The sequence below is a fragment of the Dromiciops gliroides genome, chromosome 3 (genome assembly GCF_019393635.1).
Source record: "Dromiciops gliroides isolate mDroGli1 chromosome 3, mDroGli1.pri, whole genome shotgun sequence".
NCBI lineage: Eukaryota > Metazoa > Chordata > Mammalia > Microbiotheria > Microbiotheriidae > Dromiciops > Dromiciops gliroides.
Genome location: NC_057863.1, coordinates 447,242,645 through 447,263,613, shown reverse-complemented (window position 1 = coordinate 447,263,613; position 20,969 = coordinate 447,242,645). Strand labels below are relative to the sequence as shown.

Below are 20,969 nucleotides of genomic sequence, written 5' to 3'. Positions count from 1 at the left end.
ATTCTCATTATATTGGTATGGCTTACCCATGAGCAATAAATATTTCTCTGAATATTTAGGTCTGCATGTCTGTAAAAAGTATGTTATAGTTGCATTCATATATGTGTCTTGGTAGATAGACTCCCAAGTATTTTATACATTCTATAGTTATTTTGAATGGAATTTATCCTTCTATAACTTCCTTTTGAGTTTTGATGGTAATATACAGAAACATGCATGGTTCCTGTGAATTTTTTTTATCTTGCAACTTTGTTCAATTTATTTGTTCAATTAGATTATTCTTAATAGGGATATTTAGAATTTGCAATAAACAGGAAGTTGGAGGAATTAGACTTTTAAAAGAAGCACCACAAATTGAATTCTAAAAATAAACAATGGAATTATCCAAGAAATACCCCCTTACACATGTTACTTATTAGAAGTGTGACTTCTCTAAGTCTCAGTTTCCTTATGTGTAAAATTAAGTTAATAATACTTAAACTGAATACCTCAGGGTATCATTTTAATGATCGAGTGAGTAGATATATATAGCACATACCAAAATGTGAAGGGCCATATAAACATAAGCCACTATTACTATAAACTTCTTAACAGAGCCAAAGTGTAGGGGGAAAATGTGCAGTTATCCAGTAATTTTTTTTTAATTCCAGAAACTATTCTTATTAATATAGGTCAATAATATTTAGCTAAGTTTTATAGTATATGATAATTTCCTGATCTTCATAGTCAATTCTCAGAATATAGACCAAAGGATATACATAATGTGTATTAAATATATATACATATATCCTTGGACCGTATTCTAATGGTTAACCACTTTCTTTTGAATTTCCAAGGATCTTATTTATAGGGAAGTAATACTTTAGGGCTCATTAGACCGAGCATAATATTATGTGTGCAGGAACACCTAAAAGATATAACCTTCTATAGGGAAAATCTCTTGACAATCAGTTAACTAGTATTTATTAAACACCTACTTTATGCCAAGCATTATAAAACAAAGAAATCCCAAAAATATCTTCAGGATAAAAAGAAAGCCCTTCTCCCCCACTACTTCCCCATCCCCCAACCCCCAAGGAGCTCACAGTGTAAGGGGAGAGGGGCTAGACAACAAGCACACATCTATGTACCATGTATACACACACATATATATGTATGCAAACACATATTTATATATACATGTGTGTATATGTTATACATATATACCTGTGTGTATGTATTTATAACATATACATATATATGTGAGTATGTGTGTATATATGATCATTCCAGAGTAGTCTCAGTTGGGCTTTATTAAGATGAAGATCTATTAAGAAAAGGCAGAAGGTGGAACTTTAGCTGACACTTGAAGAAAGCTAGAAAAGTCTCTTCCATTGAAATATATTTCAGAAAAGTGGCTAACATTTCTGGCAAGCAGATATCTCTGTTTTCTTCTTTGCTTGATAATAATAATCAAGTGAAATTATCTCTGGTTGTATCAATCAAGGAATAGTGTATGATTTTAACATTTGCATAAAAATATCTAGTTGGGAGAGTTTTAAGTTTTTATTATGCACTACCTCCAAATGCATTTTTGGAAGCAACAAAGAGTAAACACAGAAAGATCCCAGTATAATGTAAACTGTTAGTGGGGAGGGGCTTAGCACAATGTCTTACATATAGCAAATACTTAATAAATAATTAGCTGGATAAGATTTTGGTTGGAATTTTGTATTCTCTTCACCTTTTAAGCAATTATGTCACTGACAGGTGGTGTGCTGTGTACAATCTTCTAAGAAAGTGTCCATGTTCTTTCACATCTTTTTATCAAGGCTATTCTCAATACGTGAAAATACCAGCCAAAAAAAAATATTGTAGAGATAACAAAGTAAGCATATTGCTTCCTAATCATTTATGTTCTCTCAGTTTCTATTTTCATGCTTTCTATGATCTTTTGCATTCTTTTGGTATCTCTTGCTCTTTTTGAGATATCTTGAAAGTCATTTTCTTACTATCTTTGAACTTGTATCTCCTCCAACACAAATTTCCTCTCTTTATATTTAATCAAGTAGCCAAGCTGCTCTTCTCATTTTTTTTTTATTTTTTGTGAGGGAAATTTCTAGTACATCTTGTAGCACACGGGGTATTCAGGTGTTATTTTCCAAATAAATTGGTTCCACTCTCACTGGTGATGAAAACAGATCATTACAGAAATGCCAGCAAATCTCTCATGTTTCACTTTTTTTAATGTCTTCCATGCTCTTAGAACCATCTGATTTAGTTGGCTCTCCCATAAAACTTTCTGTAGTTTGCTTTTCTATTGTTCCGAATTTCTTTGTCATTGCTATTAATAATCTTCCATTTTCCTCCTTCATAATGTACAGTTAGGTCCCAATTAGTGTAAATTCCCTTGAAATGATCACACTATTCAAATTTGTACTACACATTGGATTGGTACCAATTACCATATTTTACATAATTAGAACTTCAAATAGTGCAAACTCAAATACATTCAATCACTTCACAGGATTCATTATTCCCACTAGCTAGGACATAGCTATACACCAAATTAACTTGTATCCTAAGGAAGTGTTTTCCTTGATTGCCATGTCTTTATCCTCAGCAAGGCAGTCAAGTGTTTGCTGGCTGATAAAATTTCAAGCTTTCTCATTGTGGAAATTTTTTTCTTCAGTTAATCTTTAAGAAATGGTGAAAATACAATCAAATATATTATTTTTATCCATTTCCCAATTTTCAGTATTTTTACCTACTTATTTAAATGATTTGTACCTATTATAATTACATTCGGTGTCTTCTCACCTCCCTCTTTTCTTCTAATTTGGTATTAAGTTTGCACTTTGCTCTGTTAATTATCTGATTGCACACAGACAATTATCTGATTGCACTCCCACATAAGTAACTAGTCATTTCCTGTATGTTAAGATATAATCAATTTCATTTTTTATGCAGTTGCCTGGTCTAGGATCTTCTGACACTCTTTTTTGAATGAAGCATCTTCTTGATATATCTTCTAAATATCTTGAATGATATAGATACTCATACATACATATGTATGTATGTATTTATGTGTATACATAGACAGGTGCAAGGCTTCTGAGTTGTAAGCAACTCTTTGATCTCTTTAATTTCTTAATCCAAAACCAAATTTTCCAAAATATTTATTATCATTTCATGATACTTTCCTAATTTAATTGCCACCTTCATATAAACATATATGTGTTTGTATGCATATATGTGTATGTATATATGTATATTTCCAATTTATTTCTATGTTTCTAATTTATTTACTCACCTTCCCAATGAAGTCAAAGAGAATTAGTTTTATTTGATTGGTAATACTTGTCAAGTTCTTCACATAATTTCTCTGCTTCTTTATATACTACTATAGATATTAGCACATATTCCCAATTTCTTTTCATATTATTGGTCTTGCCTATACTCATGCTGAGCAGTACAAAGCAAGATGACCAAGTGTTTCATGAAACTCCATTGCAAATTCAACTGGTCCTGATCCTTTTTTTTAATTTTTTGGTAGATCATTTATGACTTGTTCATTTTTTTCCTTAAATAGGTCTGCTTAGGTATTCTATTTCCTTTTCTGCTAATCTAGGCAATTTATAGTTTTGTAAATATTCTTCCATTTCAAATTGACCTGGAGGTTACAGGGCCTCTAAAGAGAAATTCTGACTTTCCATTTAGCTGAAATTTTTTAATATCTTCTGTTTTCATTGAGCAAGAAATATCATAGCTATCTGATTCCGTTCCTCCAATTGTCTATCAAAGCATTAGCAAAATAAATCTTACACGTAGAGCATCAAAAATTAAATTAACATTTGTAGACGATTTTAAAACTATAGTATTCTGAGCACCTTTCACTCTTTTCTACCTCTCTCTAGAACCATGGATATGGAAGGCATATGACTAGAATCAGGAGCCATTTTGTATTTTTCTCTGTTTCATGAGACAAATAATTCATCATCTAGTGGTTGTGTTGATAGGAGCCTCTTCATATGTAACTAGACTAGTCTTCAGACAATAGAAACATACACAGTCTGTCACCACATCCATACTCATTACCTGTCTAGCTGGGTAAAACCTGCCAAAGTTTACTTGCCATTGGCATAAACTTCAAGAACCAAGGGTCACCTCCAAACCATAATGAAGTATTGGAGTAATACTTTTTGGGAAGTGCTAGTCTATTAACAATATAAAAATAGATTATATAAATCTCTATAAGTTGATGGTATGGAAAAGTATATTCTTTAAGTATCTATACTTTGAAGTATACATACCTGAAAACTTTGGCATCAGTGAATTGGAGTTACTGTGTATATTTAAATGAATTAAAATTGCTCTTAAAATAAAGATTCCCTGACTTCAAATGCTTCCCTTCAAATCAGTACACATAACTAAAGTTGTTCTGTGGTTATAAAACTCTTTACTATGATTTGGCTTTGGAAATGACGTTGAATAGTACAAGGATTCCTTTCTAGTAAGCCCTTACTTATTATTGAGGGTGGTTGTTGTTCTTGCTTTTGTATTTAGTAAACTAAATAATGAAGCTTCAAAAATTTTCTCAATGAAATTATTTCTTAGCTGCAGTTGAATTTGCACTATGTGAAATTATGATTATGTAAAATATAATAGTTGGTTCCAGCCCAATGGAAAATAAGATTCGAGTTCCAACCCAACCACTTCATAGGATTTATTATTCATACTGATACCTAGCAGTAGTGTTTCTTTGGGGCTTTTTGTTTTGTTTTGTTTTGTTTTGTTTTGTTTTAACAAAACCAATGAGGAAGTTTTCTTTTTTTGTGGGGCAATGGGGGTTAAGTGACTTGCCCGGGGTCACACAGCGGAAGTTTTCTTAATAGTTATACTAAATATGTTGTTGTCGTTGATTCCACTTAATTACTCCTCCTTTTAATAAACTTTCAGTATTTGTTGAGTTAGTCTTAGGAATGATCAATGGAAGGGTAATGAGATGTCCAAGGACAGCATTCAAGCTAATGGGAGAACTAAGGTGTTCAGAATTGACTTAAATCCTAATGGAGCACATGGCATTTTTCATAGACAAACACTGAAGGTTTTCAGATGAACAAGGACACATTTTCTGACAATAGGAATCAGTATTGCTTTAACAGGTCCTACCCCTTTGAGAGTAAGAAGTGCCTGTCTTTGGAGTGGAGCCAGCATGAAAGACATAGTTTGTCTTCTGGAGGGAGGGGAAGAGGGGCCTTCACCATTTCCTTGAATTGCTTCAGAATAACAAGCCTTCCTTGGAGCTGTCCATCATTCTTTCCTCAAACCTGTTATTCAGCCTGATCCTCTTTCTCATCACGCCTCACCCACAACTCAAGACCCAGTTTATTTGTTAGCCCTACCTAATTCCTGTTTACTACATCAAGAACAATAGCTTTGGGGGCAGCTAGGTGGTACAGTGGATAAAGCATCAGCCCTTGATTCAGGAGGACCTGAGTTCAAATCCTACCTCAGACACTTGACACTTACTAGCTGTGTGACCCTGGGCAAGTCATTTAACCCTCATTGCCCCATCAAAAAAAAAAAAAAGAAGAACAATAGCTTTATATTTGTTAGCAACTGTCCAATCAAACCTTTCTTATATGACCATATTTTTCCAAGATCCAAACTACCTGATTCCGCTTCTGGTTCAGGTACCACACTGCTCCAGTCCTATTGACTTTCTTGAGAAAGCAATAAACAAGGTTTGCTCCATACGTAGGCAGATGAGCCAACAGATTCCATGGTTTTGAGAAATGACAAGAAAAAAGCCCCCATGCCTAAATAGCTTTCCTACTGGTTTTATTGTGGCACCTAAAATTCTCATAAATTGTACTCCCTTGAAGGATATAGTTAATCCTGCAAATGTTCTCTGGGAGAGATAATAGAATTAATCCATCAGCACCTATTAGCACCTTAGTCATGGCTTACCTTATGAAATTAGCTCTAGTTACCTGGCAGAAGGCTGTGGGAATAGGAAGCAGATTGGAAGAGAATAGGAAAAAGTCTGAAGCATGGAGGACTTCCTTAAAGGTTCTTTAACCATAAGAAGCTGGAAGTGAATGAACTAAAGGAATTGATGTGAGTAAAGAAAAGATGATGGAAGAACATAGAAAAATAAGGTTCATCTACTAAACAATTTTGCCCATGGTCTGGGCTTATCAGTTGCAATAGTTCAGCATATCAACTCCTATCTTATCTTTTTTTTTTTTGCGGGGCAATGGGGGTTAAGTGACTTGCCCAGGGCCGCACAGCTAGTAAGTGTCAAGTGTCTGAGGCCGGATTTGAACTCAGGTACTCCTGAATCCAGGGCCAGTGCTTTATCCACTGTGCCACCTAGCTGCCCCACTCCTATCTTATCTTTGCTTCTGCAAAGTGGAAGGACTAGACTAAAAAACCAGGTGATGACACCGTGGAATGGTGATATAAAATTATGGAAGAGCAGTGGCAGGCGTTTGGGGGTGGTCAATAGCCAAGACCCTGAAACTTTAGTGTGGATGACGATGCCAAGAAGTAACCAGCATCTATTGTTCCACTCTCTCACACATTTGCAAAGAATAAGCAAGTCCACAGTATACAATTTCCCTCCATTTTTTAAACTATTTCCAGTTTTTTCATAAACACTCTAAAAACACACCCCTTCCCTCATTTGTCTCCTTGCCAACCATATGCACTTTCGCTGGTTTTCATCAATCAGGCTCACCATTCTAGACATGATTTCTCTAACATTCTTTCTTTGTTTCTCTCTATTTTTCCTACATCCCTTTAAGCTATTTTACCAAAACTAAACCCACCACATTCAGGACAGAGTCAATGACAGAGGCTGAATGAAAAATAACTATTTGTAGCAAAACTTTGCCAGTCTTTCTGTTGGTCCTGTCAGCTGCAGGAGATTGCTACACCTTCCCAGTAACTTTTCTCTCCAGCTAGGCATTAGCCTCATTAGCAGACAGAATACCAGGGGGAAGGAAAAGCATGCTGAGCTTATGTCCTCACCTCTTTACCCAGAAGGGTGCTTGGCTCGTATCCTCCTGGCCCCGAAGGGAAGAATAGAGCCCATTGTCTCTTTATAGAAGCCCGAAATAGAACTGGCCTTTTCAGATGCTGTATTATAGTGTAAAAGCTCAAATCTATTACCCTGCCTACTATCACCACTGAGGCTCTCACTAACAATATTGCTCTCTAGGTTTCTCTGAGTCAATTTCCAAGTACTTTCCCCTAAGTACATATCAGTTTGAATTTTTTCCAGATTGAAGCTCATTTCATTATTTTTTGAGTTAATCTCAAATTTAATGGTCTCTTACTCAGTTCTTAATGTTGTCTGCAACACCTTCTGGTCTAGAATGTTTCCAAATATCACTAACAATGAATTGTTTTCTTGCTGCTATGGACCCTTGATATAGTGATAAAAATGATGCTTTATATTTGTGTATTTCATTATAACATCTCAAATCTACTTGAGAACAGTGTGGGTTGACAAAAAGTACTATTTTCTCCCTCAAAGGTCAGAGGCTGAGATTCAGATGATTAGAAAATTTCAATGTCAAACAATTTCTTTCTCAGTGTCTTTCCTCTCTTGGGATCAAATGAGATTTTTATAAAGCATTTAGCACAGTGCTTGGTACATAAGAGGTGATTACTAAATATTTATATTCTTGCTCTTCAGTTTGGCGTGGAACTTCCTAGGGCTTCCTTCTGTCTCAGTTGATATTTTGCATCCTGAGTTCTATCTTCACAGTCAAGGATCTTCCAGTGTCAGCATAGGTGATGTTTCTGTGCACTTGAGCAGAATTTTTCCTTTTTTTAATCAATGAATATTTATTAAACTTATTAAACATATGTGGACCAGGTACTAGGGATACAAATATGATCAATGAAACAATCCCTACTTGAAAGGAGTAAGGAGGATTTCACTTTAGAGAGGGTAGAAATATTTAATTTCCCCTGAAGAAAAGAAGGCGGGATCAGTGGGTTTTGCTATGCAGAGAAAAAGGTAGGAGACTGGAGTTAGAGTCACTTAAAGGTGGGGAGAAAGGAAGGCACTCCCTCCCTTTGAGCAGAATTTTTCATCCCTACCCATTTTCTATTTTTTTAATCCCTTCTTCCCCACTTCCTCCTATACTCTCTACTATCCCCTGCTACGGTTTGGTTGTCCCCCCACCCACCCCACCCACCCCCTCCGCCAATACTCCAATTCCTTCTTGGAATGAAGAAACCTTTACTTTGCTTTCTGAACCACTTTGAATTGATAAAATTCCTTTGTTAGCCTTGCTATGCTCAACTGTTAACATACTGCATTATGGATCTTCATTTTAAGTGCAAGGTATGCCCAGATATGAAGTGCTATTCGATGTGAACATAAAATAGCCACCAAGAAAAAATCATAAGCTCAATGAAAAACCTTATACAATAATGACAAAAACAAATGCAAAGTAACTATAATTGAAGCAGACAGTTTATGAAGTGAATTCCTCTCTAAACCTAGTAGGCACAGACAATAGAGCAAAAATTAGAATGCATTAAAAAGTATGAAAATGTAGGTAGACTAGATATGTGGCACAGTTTTAATGATATTGTAAAATATTATGGTAAGACTTTCAGTAAAATCTACTCTGTTCATTTTGCAATAATGAAAAGATAAAGTTACAGAAGAACAGTGATATAATTAGAAATCGAAGCTCTTCAGAATTGCAAAGCTCAAACTGGACAATCGTATTTCAACTTTCAACAAATGGTCAGAATTACATCCTGCTATGCCTTTTTTGTTAAATTCAGCTTCCACAGTGTCACAGATATAAGTGGTTAAGTAATGTGATTGGCAAATATTTCATTTCCTCAGGAAATACTTAACCTGATAGTGGTGGTGGCACAGAGAAACAGCCCAGCTTCTGTGGCATGACAGCCTCTGGCTGACATGTGAGATGACACCAGTCATAAGACTGAGGCCATCTCTGCTCAATGCCAGAGCAACTGGTCTGTTCAGTAAGGTCTGTCAAGAAGTCAGTCAATTCAGTAATGGATAAAAAAAAATCATTCCTGGTGATCATTTAACTCTTAAGTAGACACAAACAAAACCAAAAGGGGATGTGGGCAAATGTTTAAAATTTTTTACCCTGTTGTGTTAATACTGGGTAGACACTGCCATGATCTATATTAAGAATCCATAGGGGGCAACGAGGTGGCACAGTGGATAAAGCACCAGCCCTGGATTCAGGAGGACCTGAGTTCAAATCTGGCCTCAGACACTTGACACTTACTAGCTGTGTGACCCTGGGCAAGTCACTTAAGCCTCATTGCCCTGCCCCACCCCCAAAACAGAATCCATAATGATTGAGTTCATATTTCTGAAACATAATAAATACTAAAAGATAAGCCTGTTCATCTTCCCTACTAATCTAAAAATGCAAGAATAAGGTTTTTTTTGTATGTGGTTTAAAGGTTTTCCACATCTATTATTATTTGCTCCTTGAAGGTACCTTGTGAGACTGCTAGGATGTGTATATATGACACAGAGAAGTATCATAGACAGTGCTAGAAGGGAACTTGGAGGTCATTCAATCCATCCCCCTCATTTTGCAGATGATAAAACCAGGCCAAAGTGCTGAAATGATGTGCCCCAAGACACATAGTTACATCAAAGACAGGATTCACACTGGGGCCCTCAGGCTCCAAAAACAAGACTCTTTCCAACACACCAAAATAGTATATGACTTGTCTAAGGTCACACAGCAAGGGCCATACTTACAACCAACATATCATGACTCCCTACCATTTATTTGCCTTTTTCCCCATTGACTTGCATTTACACAATGTGTTTAACAGCAGAACATTAGTTGTCTGTTGTTATTGTTTTTTAAGTAATATTCTTCAGTCATCCACCTTGGGCTGCCATACTTGGGTCAGATCGCGGTGTGAAAAAATCTCAAGGGTTTACAATTAAAACCCTCCATGGTTTCTGTGCTGACTGAGAAGGAAAGCCCTAGCATGTCTTTAAAGACAAGAGGTGAGATCCTGGGAACTATTCATGGGTTTAGAAATGCCCTACCTTTCTAAAGATAGCCTGAGCTAAATCTAGCTGAGCTGACATGAGGTCATTAGGCATTTTGCCATTCATTGCTTACACATACGAAATCCTATCCAGCTTTCAAGACCAAGGAGCTAAGAAACTGACAATCCAAGTTCAAGGTTACATAGTGAATCAGTAGCACCGTGGGAAAGATCATCTCAGGATAGTGAATCCCAAAGCAACCAACCCTCTATTCAATCATGATGCCTCTTGTGCACAGAACAGGAATTTTCCTAATTGGCTTATTGACATCTGAGGTTGTATTTATGAGTCTATAAAATACTTGGCTGCTAAATAGATTTCAGAGCATGAGTTCAGGGAATGTTATACTGGGGACACTCCGTAATGACACCTTCTAGTGCAGCATTTCAGTAAGGAAACAAGCAGATGTTGGTACAAGGAATGTCTACCCAGGTCAAAAGGAGAAAATAGCAGTGGCCTTTCAATTCACTCTCTGCCAGTTTCATAATCCTTAACTCCTTCTGACTGATCTTTCCACTAAGACAGAGCATCAGGTTACAGTAATTTTCAAGTCATTCGGCAAGTACTTTGAATCCAGAGTTGTTGTGGGGTTTTTTTTGGGGGGGGGGGTTCCCTTGCACTGACATAGATAGATTAGATAGATAGATAGATAGATAGACAGACAGACAGACAGACAGACAGACAGACAGACAGACAGACAGACAGATAGATAGATAGATAGATAGATAGATAGATAGATAGATAGATAGATAGATAGTGTGTATGCAGTAATCAAGTTTCCTGAATGTCCTTTGTAATGACTAACTAATGACTAATGACTAATGATTGACTAAACACCCAGAAACATCAAAGAGACTTGCAAGGTGCAGGTGTGATCCACTAGCCACTAACCATGTTAGACCTTGCCTTGAAATCAGAGAATCTTAGATTTGGAGCTGGTAGGGATGCCTAAGGTCATTTTTCCCATTTTCTTATTTCTGGCATTGAGGGCCAGAGAGAAGTGCTTTTCCCAAAGTCACACAGGCGATAACTGGCAAAGCCACTTAAATCTCTGAACCCAAATCTACTTCAATTAAAGATGTTGAGTTTCTTCCAAAAAAAACCCCACTATGCTCCTCCCTCTAAAGTACAGCCAAGATATACTAAAGGTTCCTGAATGTGAACTTCAGAGAAGTGGGAGGAAATTATGAAAGAACCATGTTTTTTTGAAGTTATTTTTTTTCCTTTTCACCAAAGGAGAGCCATCCCTCAAGACCTAGACCTGAGGAACTTGACCTTCTGAATCAGTAACATTAGAGGGGTCAAATACATAGGCCCCTGCCTGAAATACTCCCCAGTGTACCAAACCAGATTAAAAATATAATTGGGAAATATTTAACAAAATAACTAAATATGCAATAAAACATAAATAATATTAATATGCAGTTTTCTAAGTCAATTTGTGGTTCAGAGGGATCCTTACTTACTGTTTAGTGACTAGCATTTCTATTTGAGTTTAATGCCACTGACTTACATAAAGAAAAAGAAAGAAAGAATGGATTTCTGAAAGCCAGCCAGACTTCCTTCTGTTAGATTTGCCATTCATCTTTTGTCCTATGAAAAATGCTCTTATATTTTTGTTTCTTTATGCTATTTTCTAGTTGTGAATCCCCAGCTACTTTTTCTGTACCTCACAAATGATCAGTCTTCTGATCACCCTTTTCCTCTCATTATTTTCCTCATGCTTTCAACATTCTCTTTTCTTTCTCCATTTTTTCTTTATCCTCCATTTTCAAATCAACTAACTGCTTTTACACATTATTTTACATTTAAAAAAAATAAGAGTCCATGCTTCAGTGTTTCTGCTATGTCTCCAGGGAAGAGAAAACAATATTAAATACAAAAACCACCTGGGCCAGTAGAAGAATGTGCACCTACAGCATTAGAAAAGAAATTACAAATTTCAAAAACCATGCTTCAAAGCAGCTTAGGTCAGCCTGGGAGTCTACAACAAAGGTGAAAAACGCTACTTCCAAAAGGCCCACGTTATTTCAAATTTTGCTCTTTTATTATTCTGGATTTCTGGAAATCAGACTTTTCCAATGCATTTCCCTGGAGTCCACTAACTCTAGCACTTGAAATTCCAGAAAGATATTTGGGCTCCTCTTGCCTTTAGAGAAAATGTCGGAAGAGTAGTAGCCAAAAGGGAGGGAAGTCATCCCAGCTCTCTAAATCTCACCCAGATCTCTGCCATCTCCCTAGTCAAGGAACATTGGCACAGGGAACTCCTCCATGAGGCCATGAGGAGAGTGGACAAGATGCATTCACTTGCAGGAGAGAGAGAATTTAACATATACATATAGAGATATCTACACACATATGCATACTCACATATGTGATGAGTATATAACATATACTTGCTATATGCATATATGAGCACACACCCTCAAGGAGGAAATTACATAGCTCCTCTAATGATTCCAAGCTCCTTCCAGAAGCAAAGGCCATTTTTAAAATCAAAATTCTGTGAATGTTGTGACAACTCAGGTTGCTCCTGGCAACATGAGAGAGAAGCTAACCAAGGGAAATAAATACTAGCTCCCCCCCTTCCCAGCAGCTAGGATGGATGGCACAATGGATAGAGTGCTGAACCTGGAGTCAAGAATATGAGTTCAAATCTGACCTCTGAGACTTACCAATTGTGTGACCGTGGGCAAGTCACTTAACCTTACTGTGCCTCAGTTTCCTCATTTATAAAATAGAGATAAAATAACACCTCCCTCCCAGGGCGATTGTGAGAATAAAATGAGAGATTTGTAAAGCACTTTGCCGACCTTAAAATACTTTTAAAAACTGTTGGCTATTATTATAAGAATAATACAATGGTTCATAGTGATACATATGTCATTTCATTTGATCTTCACAAACACCCTATGTGGCAAATATTATTACTCTCAGTATATCCTCAGATGAGGAAACTAAGGCTCTGAGCAGTACAGTTACTTTGATAGGGTCCTAAAGGAAGTAATTTTCTTACATGGAAAGAACCATATTCCTGACATCAAGTCCAATGTTCCCTCCACCTGCACCTTGCTGATTCTACTATCAATACCCACTCAAGTGTTACAAAAAATGAAGACATTATTCTGACAATAAGATGCTTTACATGGAACAATGTCATTGCAGCAAAATTTAGACAGAAATGCACTGAAGAACTAAGAAGATCACGTATATTAAAGTGTTTTGAGAAGTATGCAAATGTTTACAGAATTTAGGATTGGTTTTCTCATCATTGGTGGAAGAAAGACCATTATAAAGCATCAGTAGGATTACATAATGAGAGGCAACATAGTCTAGCATGCAGGTTCTTTTTTTTCTTTTTCTGTTTGTGAGGCAATTGGGGTAAAGTGACTTGCCCAGGGTCATACAGCTAGTAAGTGTCAAGTGTCTGAAGCCTAATTTGAACTCAGGTCCTCCTGAATCTAGAGCCAGTGTTTTATCCACTGTGCCACCTACCTACCCCCTAGCATACAGGTTCTTAACCTGGATCCCATGGGAATCCATGTCAGGAGATCCTTGATTTAGATGGGGAAAAATGCATCTTTATTTTCAGTAACTGCTAACTGAATTTTAGCATTTCCTTTCATTATGAATGTAGGTAACAAATATTATCCTGAGAAAGGGAACTTAGGTTTCACCAGACTGGCAAATGGACCCATGGCATACACACACACACACACACACACACACACACACATTAAGAAAACCTGGTCTAGCAGAAAGAATCTGGAGATGAAAGTGAAGACACTCGGGTCTTCTGATGTATTTGTTTGACTTTGGGCAAGTCACTACCATGTTCTGAGGTTCCATTTGTACATCTGTAAAATAAAGAGGCTGAATTGAATGATCTAAGAGGTCTTTTCCAAAACCTAGATCCATGGCACCTTTGATTTTACTTCCCCAATTCCTGGCCCAATGTCTTGCATGGTAGTAGGTATTTAATGTTTGTGGTCAAGTGAGTGAGTGAATGAATGAATGAACAAGCATATGATTCTTGCATTCCAGAGATGGAGAGTTTCCTCCTGAGTCCAAGCAGCTGTTTGAAGGTAGCAGTTGATCAAATCAGCCCCCCCCCCAAAGTGAGTAAATGGTAAAAAAAAATAATAATAATAATCAAGCCAGGTCAAAGAATCCCTTCAACATACCAGCAAAAACAACATTCATGAGGTCTGATTGTTCCCAAATTGGCCTGGAATTTTTACCAACAGAGTGAGGTTTTCCTATAGCAAAGCACAAGGCATTCATTAGGAACCACCCAACTGTGATCCTTTTGTCTGTTGTGTGTTTTTTCTTCCTATTTAAAATACTACTGATGTTTGCCAAGAAAAACACAAAACAGTTCAGAATCTCTACTGACAGAATTATGACAAAATGCTTGACAAGAAAAAGACAGAGATATAGAGACACAGACAGAGACAGAGATTTCAAAGATCAACTGCTTAACTGTCCTTCCAGAGTAGTATGTGAAACTCACCACAAAGACAAAGCTATCAATTTTGACTCTCTTGCTAACCTTTTCCCCATCAAAATCAAGTCATGGCTGTATTCTAAACCTGGAAACAATTATATTTGGAACTGTACTTCTTCAAGAAAGAAAGCCTAATCTTCCTTGAAATCTTCCATTGTCTGACATCCTTTATTTTGTCAGGTTTTCCTTAGAGAGCCCTTGGTTTGAAGAGTTTATCTATTAAGACAGTATCATTAGTGATCATTCTTTTATAGATAGAAACTAAAGGCCTTTACTTAGGGCTGGATTTATACCCATTTTTCAATATTGTGGTAGTATTTTCCAACCCAAATTCCCTGGACTCTTTTTGTATCAGATGGGATTAAGTGATCATCCTTTCCTGTAGCCTTTGGGACATAGCCATTGTGGGAGTGAACAAAAGGAGAAATTTATGATTCTCAAGTCCATCTCTATTGGTCAGAGAGTTTTAAGGCAAGGTAGGTAGGCTTTTCCCAGACTCTTCCTGTAAAGAATTCCTATATTTTGGCTCCTGATATGGCCAATAGGGGCAGGAAAAAGGCAATCTAGGATGTTTCTGGCAGAGATTAAAAACTTATAGAACCCGTAAGGTAAGAAAGAGGCTAATAGATGTTTCCCTAAAACTTGGAGGCATCTCAGTAAAAAAGCAATGAATACCTTGGAAGGGATGGTGGGGGGAATGAAAGAATTGGGAAGTAGCCAGTCTGTACATGGTAGGAAAATTGAAAGTTGATCCTGACCTCATTTAGTAGCATTCAAAAATAGCTCTGCTCCATTAAGATCTGATTTATTTTTCTTGAAAAGCATGGGAAATTTTCAGACCTTGAACAAATTACTATTTTTTTCTTCCTGTTGTATCCTCTTTTGTCACCCTCCTTTTCCTATGAGCTGTACTTGAAAAGACTTTTGGTTTAATAGCCTATTATCTAGAAGTGGTTTGGACAATTGGGGAGCCCAAAGCCCATGTCACTTCCAGGCCATGTAAGGAAAAACTTTGAAATTATAGCAATACAATGTTCCTTCAGTAGTAAGCATCATTTTTAAAGCCACATGACATTATGCAGGACTTAAGTGTAATAAGGCATTCTCTAAAGGTAATTTGGTTCAGCAATGAGACATCTTAAGCAAGTTTCATGGCATCTTAGGACCTCTGTTTTCTCATCTATGAAGTACAGATAATGTTTGAAGTCCAACTCAGGGGAACGAGATGCCTATTAGAATGAATAAATGAAATGTTCATAGTTAATTGGCTTATTGGTACACAAAACCCCATATATGGTCCTTAGGGTCTACACCCTGGGACTGGCTTATCAGTGAGATCAACTTATAATGAGGTCCTTTGGGTCTTTCGTTATTCTTAGGAGAAAATTTGAATGAATACCTCATAAATTCCATTTAATTCCACTAACATTTAATAAGTGTCTTTTATGTGTGAAGCATTAACCTAAGCACGTAGTCCAAAATGAAAGCTGTCCCTGCCATCAAGGGGCTTACATTCTAATGGATGATACTAGATATTACAGGTACCCAGAGAAGAGGTGAGGTGGGGGATGGGAGAAAGGTCAAATGAAAGGAGAGAGGGTGCACCAAAAAGTAAGGGATAAGGAGAGCTGTTTTAGAGGAGGCAACCCCTGTGATGAACCTTTTAGGAAGATCATAATTCTGAAAAGCAGAGATGAGGGACTGGATATAATGCCCATGCCTACAAGCTTCTCACATATCTCCCTCTTTTTGTCAATAGAGCCACCATTCTTCCTTTCTCTCAAACTGATTGCAAATTTGTGTAATCTTAGTGTTATCCTGGCTCTCCTGCATTCCTCACTCTCCCTCATCCCTACATGCCTAATCAATAGCCAAGCATTGGCCTTCCTTCCTCCAAAGCCTCTCTTGCCTACAACTCTCCTCTACTCATACAGCCACCATCCTATTGCAGGCTCTCATTACCTCTTGTCTAGAATTTTTGGGTAACCTCCTAAATGGTCTTTCTGCCTTCAGTCTCCCTCAGATCCATTCCATCCTCTACCCAGATGCTGCAGTGGTTTTCTTAAGCAAAAATCTGCCGTGTTTCTCCCTTAGTCCATAAACTCTAGGGATTTCCCATGGTCATCAAGATCACATGTATACTCTACTAGTTAGCTTTTTTTTTGGTGAAGCAATTGGGGTTAAGTGACTTGCCTGGGGTCACACAAGTGTCTGAGGCCAGATTTGAACTCAGATCCTCCTGAATCCAGAGCCAGTACTCTATCTACTGCACTACCTAGCTGCCCCCACTACTTGGCTTTTAAAGTCCTTCACAATCTAGCCCCTATCTATCTTTTCATCATCATTCTGTGTTACTTGGATGCAGTGCCCTATACGCCATCTCCACACTTTTGCATTAGCCATCTGTCATACCCTGCCTAAAAGAATACCTCTTCTCCTTCTGATATACCTCAAATACCACCTTCTACATATTTTCTCCCTCTCCATAACTGCCTATTTTGAATTTATTTTGTGTATATTTATTTTCTGTATGCTTATATATGCACCTAATGTTTCCTTTGATAGAATATAAAATCTTTGAGAGCAAAGATTTTATTTAAATTTGTATCTCCAAGAATGAATGAATGAATGAATTTGTATCTCCAGCACCTACATAATGCCTGGCACACAGTAGGCCTTCAATGAATGTATGTTGATTGCTGATTGAAAGGGGCTAAGAAGATTGAGAAGTGGTGGTGAGGAAATTGAGTCAATGCTTTTATGCAAGTAATTTTTCTAGTATCTTATCCTATATGCGACTCAGTAAGGAGTGACATCTTCATAAAATCCTAGTGTAATGTTTTTTTAAGAGCAGCATAGTCATATTTATATCGCTTTTTATACTTTGTAGATATATTACAAATGCATTTCAGGAATATCCAAGTAAGTAGAATAATTTAATAAAAAAAAACCAGACTGGGGATTAGGGAACTGGAGTCATTCTTCCAAAAAGTATCTATATGATTTTAGGCAAGTTACTTCATCTCTTTGAAATCAGGCCTGGAGTAAAAAAGACCTCAGTTCAAATCTGAACTCACTTTCTAGCTGGGTGACCCTAGGCAAGTCACTTAATCTCTGCCTCAGTTTCCTCATCTGTAATTCGAGGTAATAACAACACTTACTCCCCATGGTTGTGGTGAGGATCAAATGAGATAATAATTGTAAAATTCTGCTGCTGCTGCTATATTGTTGTTTTCTTGGCAGAAATACTGGAGTGATTTGCTGTTTTCTTCTCCAGCCCATTTTACAAATGAGGAACTGAGGCAAAGACAGCTAGTAATTGTCTGAGGCCAGGTTTCAATTCAGGAAGATGTCTTCCTGACTCCAGACCCAGGGCTCTATATATCGTGCCTCCTAAGTGTCTGTAAAGTGCTTAACACAGTGCGTAGCACATAATAATTGCTATATAAATGTTAGCTATTATTATCTATAAAATGGGGATAATAATATTTGTAATAGATCTCACTTTTTCTCAGAGTTTTGTTGTGAGGAAAGTACTTTGTAAATCTTATTTTTATTATCATTATTATCAGCTATCATCAGCTTATACTTCTTCCTCTGTCTACCTCAAAAGGAATTTCTGAGGATTAAATGAAATAAATCATATGAAAATATTTTAATGTGATTGGAATTTATTAACAATATAGTGGTTACACAACTATTATTGTTATAATTATTACATCCAGAAATGTAAAGCCTAATAGTTAGAGGGCCTGCCTTAGAATCAGGAAAATCTGGCTTCAAGTACTGCCTTTGATATACTCTATCTTGTAAATGTAAATCAGCAGGTACCTACAGAATGGATATCACAGGTAGAAGTCATCTTAGACCAAAGATACTCCCAGATGATGGATTAGAGGTGAGGGGGAAGGGGAGTGAAGGGTTAAGGAGGAGGCTGGAAAAGAGCCCACCTTGCAGAAGGTAGGATTTGAGCCAAGTCTTGAAGCCAAAGTGAAGAAGAAGAACATGTCCAGTGGAGTTTAAATGTATCATCCTTATTTCAGTCATTTCTTTTTTTTCATAAAAGTATTTTATTATTTTCTAGTCACATGTAGAAATAGTTTTCAACATTTGTTTTTATAAGATTTCTAGTTTCAAATTCTTCTCCCTCCCTCCCCTCCCTCTCCTCCCTCCCCCCTCCCCAAGACAGCAAGCAGTCTGATATAGCTTATATATGTACAATCATATTAAACATATTTCTGCATTAGTCATGCTGTGTAAGAAGAATCAGAGCAAAAATAAAAAATATAAATAGTATGGTTCAATCTGCATCTAGATTCCATAGTTCTTTTTTTCCTGGATTTGAAGAGAATTTTCCATCATGAGTCCTTTGAAACTATCTTGGACCATTGTATTGCTGAGAAGAGTCAAGTCTATCACAGTTGATCAATACACAATGTTGTTGATACTGTGTACAATGTTCTCCTGGTTCTTCTCATCTCACTCAGCATCAGTTCACATAAGTCTTTCCAGGTTTCTCATTTCAGTCATTTCTTTAGCTTTTCTCCATGTGTCTCCCCAGCCTATCCCCAACCCTCTTAAGTATAAGGGGAAGGAGGAAGGAAATAAGTATCTACTGAACATCTCCTATGTAGCAGTCACTGAACTAAGCATCTAACAAATATGATATCATGTGATATAACCTAGAAACATAGGCACTGTGCTTTGGACACATCAGGTCAAGGTGGCAAAAAACAACCACCACCAAAATGAAGTACAAACCTGTGACTAGAAATCATCAAATGAGGGAAGTAGCAAATGGGAAGCAGCAAATTGGTGTCTGATTGAATAAACTAGGGTATATGAATCTAATAGAATGCTGCAATGCCATTACAATGATAAATAAGGGGAATAAAAAGAAATTTGGAAAGACTTACATGAAGCGAAGTAAGCAGAGCCAGAACAATATTTATACATTGGCTAGGACTATATAAAAGAGATGAAAGGAAGAAGACTAATAAGTTGTCATGGATATATTGTATGAAGAAATGTATTTTCAAGCACAAATAGTTATAAATATATGCTTAATTGTTTTTGTTGGTTAAAGGGAGATATATAATAAATCATTTCTTCATTTTTTCCATATGTGGTATAACCCAAGTAAAGAATTATCAAATTTTCAAAAGGTCTTCATGAATCATATCATCAAATGGTCTTTGGCTATGGAAAATGAATCATTTATTTACTTGGATTCATAGAAAGTTCCAGAATAATGCCACCAAAGAATTAAATAAGGCCAGACCATTAGGGAAGGATTGGGAAAAGCCAAGATTCCCTAGTTTTCCAGGGAGTGAGAGTCCCATCTGTTCTATTTCCCTAATGGAGGTGCATGAATCTAGACTTCTCCAAATGCTTTGCTGTGTTGGGTCTTGGAACAGCTGCTGCCTTAGCTTGGAAAGAATTCTCTTTGGGAGGGAATTTAGACAGAAAACTGTAATTTAACTTGGGCTTCTAAGAAGTGTTTAGGTAAGGAGCTCCCTTCCTTCTTCCCATCTTAAAAGATGAATGGGGAAAAAAGCTTTATTCCATTTTAAAATACAGGAGAAAAAAATCAAAATACAGGAGAAAAACCTAAAGGTTAATGTAATAAAGTACAGCTGCAATCACCATGAATTGATTTTTTTGACAAAGGAAGTCGTCTTCCAGGGTCTTTAGTATCTTTTTCTCAAATATATAATAGAGTATGTATGCATGCCCCAACCAAAGGCCAACAAAGGGTTTTGTCTGCCTGTGATTGGTTATCTTCCAGAAGAGACTGAAATAGTCCCTGAATTACAAACTCCTACAGATGAATTCTTTCTTTCACCATTGAGCACATTCAACCCCTGTTGACTTCACTAACAATTATGTGACTGCAAAGCTACTATTTTGCTGTCTCTTTACTATTTCAAGGATCCATGATTTCCTGGGTGTGGGTACTCACTCCCTCCATCAATGATGATGCAACTGCACAATAGAGCATCTTACTATTAGTCAATTTGGATTATATCAGAAATTCTTGACCAAGCATCTGTGAGTAGATTTGGATGGGAGGGGGATTACATCTTTATTTCAATATAATTGACTTCTTTTGTAATCCCATGCATTTTATTATATGGATTTAAAAACACCATTGTAAAAAGCAGTCAATAGCCTTCATTAGACTGCCAAAGGGTTCCATGACACAAAAGAGGTAAAGAACACCTAGATTCAAGAGTCACAGATTTACAAGTGGAAGGAAACTTAGAAGCCATTCGGTCTAGCTCCTTCATTTTAAAAATGAGGAAATTGAGAAACAGAAAATTGAAATTACCTGGTCTATATCACACAGGTAGTGAATGACTGTGTCAGTCTAGGTCCAAATGCAATATTCTT

General features: G+C 36.8%; 1 protein-coding gene across 9 annotated transcripts in view; it reads left to right on the top strand.

Moving 5' to 3' along the window:
* The window catches only part of B3GALT1 (beta-1,3-galactosyltransferase 1), a 697,560-nt gene that overhangs the window by 504,640 nt on the left and 171,951 nt on the right, over positions 1–20,969 (top strand). The window lies entirely within an intron of this gene.